Here is a 5,000-nt window from a genome sequence, read left to right on the forward strand (position 1 = left end):
AGCGTGCGTGCCCGGGAAAAAGGCCTCCTTGCAGGCGTGAGAGTTTAATAATAGCGGGCCGGCCCGGCGAGCGTGCGTGCCCGGGAAAAAGGCCTCTTGGCCGGCGTGAGAGTTTAATAATAGCGGGCCGGCCCCGCGAGCGTGCGTGCCCGGGAAAAAGGCCTCCTTGCAGGGGTGAGAGTTTAATAATAGCGGGCCGGCCCGGCGAGCGTGCGTGCCCGGGAAAAAGGCCTCTTGGCCGGCGTGGGAGATTGAAAAAATTCCCCCATTCATTTTCAATGGCGGGGGTACCAGGGGTAGAGCTGGGGGTACCAGGGGTAAAGAGCGGGCCGGCCCGGCGTGCGAGTTTGGCCGGAAAAGAGGCCTCTTGGTCGGATTGGGAGATTGAAAAAATTCCCCCATTCATTTTCAATGGCGGGGGTACCAGGGGTAGAGCTGGGGGTACCAGGGGTAAAGAGCGGGCCGGCCCGGCGTGCGAGTTTGGCCGGAAAAGAGGCCTCTTGGTCGGATTGGGAGATTGAAAAAATTCCCCCATTCATTTTCAATGGCGGGGGTACCAGGGGTAGAGCTGGGGGTACCAGGGGTAAAGAGCGGGCCGGCCCGGCGTGCGAGTGTGGCCGGGAAAGAGCCCTCCTGGCCGGCCTGGGAGATTGAAAAAAATTCCCCCATTCATTTTCAATGGCGGGGGTACCAGGGGTAAAGAGCGGGCCGGCCCAGCGTGCGAGTTTGGCCGGGAAAGGGGCCTCCTGGCCGGCCTGGGGGATTAAAAAAATTCCCCCATTCATTTTCAATGGCGGGGGTACCAGGGGTAGCAGTACCGATTTTGGTCGTTAGGGGCGCTGTAGTAGGTAAACCAGATATGCGGAGTTAGGGGGTCAAGAAGGCTAAAAGGCTTAGAAAGTGACCGTTCACCAAAATACTTTCCGAAACGTATATAGGGGGGCATGTGTCGGACGAGTCACCATGCTTTCTCGATGCTGGAGGTACCAGGGGCACAAAGTTGGCCGGGAAAGATGCCTCTTAGGCGGATTGAAAGCATGAGAAAATGCCCCCCATTCATTTTCAATGGCGGAGAGCGGGCCGGCCCCGCAGCCGAGTGTGGCCGGCGGAGAGGCGTCTCGGTCGGATGAATGAAGCGTGGAGCCGGCCTCTGACGGCGGAGCTCCGCACTTTCGAATATTTTCTATCTCCCCCTCCGGGCGGTCGACGGCAGTTGGGAAGGCCGCCCGAGAGGCGCCCGGGGCGGATACCTCGGGCGAAAAGCCGGCCTCTGACGGCGGAGCTCCGCACTTTCGAATATTTTCTATTTCCCCCTCCGGGCGGTCGACGGCAGTTGGGAAGGCCGCCCGAGAGGCGCCCGGGGCGGATACCTCGGGCGAAAAGCCGGCCTCTGACGGCGGAGCTCCGCACTTTCGAATATTTTCTATCTCCCCCTCCGGGCGGTCGACGGCAGTTGGGAAGGCCGCCCGAGAGGCGCCCGGGGCGGATACCTCGGGCGAAAAGCCGGCCTCTGACGGCGGAGCTCCGCACTTTCGAATATTTTCTATTTCCCCCTCCGGGCGGTCGACGGCAGTTGGGAAGGCCGCCCGAGAGGCGCCCGGGGCGGATACCTCGGGCGAAAAGCCGGCCTCTGACGGCGGAGCTCCGCACTTTCGAATATTTTCTATCTCCCCCTCCGGGCGGTCGACGGCAGTTGGGAAGGCCGCCCGAGAGGCGCCCGGGGCGGATACCTCGGGCGAAAAGCCGGCCTCTGACGGCGGAGCTCCGCACTTTCGAATATTTTCTATTTCCCCCTCCGGGCGGCCGACGGCAGTTGGGAAGGCCGCCCGAGAGGCGCCCGGGGCGGATACCTCGGGCGAAAAGCCGGCCTCTGACGGCGGAGCTCCGCACTTTCGAATATTTTCTATTTCCCCCTCCGGGCGGCCGACGGCAGTTGGGAAGGCCGCCCGAGAGGCGCCCGGGGCGGATACCTCGGGCGAAAAGCCGGCCTCTGACGGCGGAGCTCCGCACTTTCGAATATTTTCTATTTCCCCCTCCGGGCGGCCGACGGCAGTTGGGAAGGCCGCCCGAGAGGCGCCCGGGGCGGATACCTCGGGCGAAAAGCCGGCCTCTGACGGCGGAGCTCCGCACTTTCGAATATTTTCTATTTCCCCCTCCGGGCGGCCGACGGCAGTTGGGAAGGCCGCCCGAGAGGCGCCCGGGGCGGATACCTCGGGCGAAAACCCGGCCTCTGACGGCGGAGCTCCGCACTTTCGAATATTTTCTATTTCCCCCTCCGGGCGGCCGACGGCAGTTGGGAAGGCCGCCCGAGAGGCGCCCCGGGGCGGATACCTCGGGCGAAAAGCCGGCCTCTGACGGCGGAGCTCCGCACTTTCGAATATTTTCTATTTCCCCCTCCGGGCGGCCGACGGCAGTTGGGAAGGCCGCCCGAGAGGCGCCCGGGGCGGATACCTCGGGCGAAAACCCGGCCTCTGACGGCGGAGCTCCGCACTTTCGAATATTTTCTATTTCCCCCTCCGGGCGGCCGACGGCAGTTGGGAAGGCCGCCCGAGAGGCGCCCCGGGGCGGATACCTCGGGCGAAAAGCCGGCCTCTGACGGCGGAGCTCCGCACTTTCGAATATTTTCTATTTCCCCCTCCGGGCGGCCGACGGCAGTTGGGAAGGTCGCCCGAGAGGCGCCCCGGGGCGGATACCCCGGGCGAAAAGCCGGCCTCTGACGGCGGAGCTCCGCACTTTCGAATATTTTCTATTTCCCCCTCCGGGCGGCTGACGGCAGGTGGGAAGGCCGCCCATTCATTTTCAATGGCGGAGGTACCAGGGGTGCCGCTGAGGGTACCAGGGGTGCCGCTGAGGGTACCAGGGGTGCAGCTGAGGGTACCAGGGGTGCCGCTGAGGGTACCAGGGGTGCCGCTGAGGGTACCAGGGGTACGGCTGAGGGTACCAGGGGTGCCGCTGAGGGTACCAGGGGTGCCGCTGAGGGTACCAGGGGTGCCGCTGAGGGTACCAGGGGTGCCGCTGAGGGTACCAGGGGTTCGGCTGAGGGTACCAGGGGTACGGCTGAGGGTACCAGGGGTGCCGCTGAGGGTACCAGGGGTGCCGCTGAGGGTACCAGGGGTGCGGCTGAGGGTACCAGGGGTAAGGCTGAGGGTACCAGGGGTGCCGCTGAGGGTACCAGGGGTGCGGCTGAGGGTACCAGGGGTAAGGCTGAGGGTACCAGGGGTAAGGCTGAGGGTACCAGGGGTAAGGCTGAGGGTACCAGGGGTACGGCTGGAGGTACCAGGGGTAAGGCTGGAGGTACCAGGGGTAAGGCTGGAGGTACCAGGGGTAAGGCTGGAGGTACCAGGGGTTAGGCTGGAGGTACCAGGGGTAAGGCTGGGGGTACCAGGGGTAAGGCTGAGGGTACCAGGGGCGAAGCTGGCTGGGGGTACCAGGGGTTGGGCTGAGGGTACCAGGGGTTGGGCTGAGGGTACCAGGGGTAAGGCTGAGGGTACCAGGGGCGAAGCTGGCTGGGGGTACCAGGGGTGTTGCTGAGGGTACCAGGGGTGCCGCTGAGGGTACCAGGGGTTAGGCTGGGGGTACCAGGGGTTGAGCTGAGGGTACCAGGGGTAAGGCTGAGGGTACCAGGGGTGTTGCTGGGGGTACCAGGGGTCGCCATTCATTTTCAATGGGGGAGGTACCAGGGGTAGGGCTGGGGGTACCAGGGGTAAAGAGCGGACCGGCTCGCCGGCCGAGCGTGGCCGAAAAAGAGGCCTCCTGGCCGGATTGAGAAATTAAAAAAATTCCCCCATTCATTTTCAATGGCGGGGGTACCAGGGGTATGCAGTACCGATTTTGGTCGTTAGGGGCGCTGTAGTAGGTAAACCAGATATGGGGAGTTAGGGGGTCAAGAAGGCTAAAAGGCTTAGAAAGTGAGCGTTCACCAAAATACTTTCCGAAACGTATATAGGTGAGCATGTTTTGAATGGGTGACCTCCAGGGCGACACAGGGGAGGCCCCTAAGAGTATAATCAGACCATCGTGAGGGTGTTTCCAGCCACCCAAAAGCACTGGAACGGCCTCTGACGGCGGAGCTCCGCACTATCGAATATTTTCTATTTCCCCCTCCAGGCGGTCGACGGCAGTTGGGAAGGCCGCCCGAGAGGCGCCCGGGGCGGATACCCCGTGCGAAAACCCGGCCTCTGACGGCGGAGCTCCGCACTTTCGAATATTTTCTGTTTCCCCCTCCGGGCGGTCGACGGCAGTTGGGAAGGCCGCCCGAGAGGCGCCCGGGGCGGATACCCCGTGCGAAAACCCGGCCTCTGACGGCGGAGCTCCGCACTTTCGAATATTTTCTGTTTCCCCCTCCGGGCGGTCGACGGCAGTTGGGAAGGCCGCCCGAGAGGCGCCCGGGGCGGATACCCCGTGCGAAAACCCGGCCTCTGACGGCGGAGCTCCGCACTTTCGAACATTTTCTGTTTCCCCCTCCGGGCGGTCGACGGCAGTTGGGAAGGCCGCCCGAGAGGCGCCCGGGGCGGATACCCCGTGCGAAAACCCGGCCTCTGACGGCGGAGCTCCGCACTTTCGAACATTTTCTGTTTCCCCCTCCGGGCGGTCGACGGCAGTTGGGAAGGCCGCCCGAGAGGCGCCCGGGGCGGATACCCCGTGCGAAAACCCGGCCTCTGACGGCGGAGCTCCGCACTTTCGAATATTTTCTGTTTCCCCCTCCGGGCGGTCGACGGCAGTTGGGAAGGCCGCCCGAGAGGCGCCCGGGGCGGATACCCCGTGCGAAAACCCGGCCTCTGACGGCGGAGCTCCGCACTTTCGAATATTTTCTGTTTCCCCCTCCGGGCGGTCGACGGCAGTTGGGAAGGCCGCCCGAGAGGCGCCCGGGGCGGATACCCCGGGCGAAAACCCGGCCTCTGACGGCGGAGCTCCGCACTTTCGAATATGTCCCCCTCCACATCGCACCCATACACAAACTGACCGATATGCAACTTAAGACCCGCCTTCGGAGGGCCCCC

Source organism: Hippocampus guttulatus, unplaced genomic scaffold (assembly GCF_054856545.1).
Source record: "Hippocampus guttulatus isolate MCC_2025c unplaced genomic scaffold, RoL_Hgut_1.0 HiC_scaffold_51, whole genome shotgun sequence".
Taxonomy (NCBI): Eukaryota; Metazoa; Chordata; class Actinopteri; order Syngnathiformes; family Syngnathidae; genus Hippocampus; species Hippocampus guttulatus.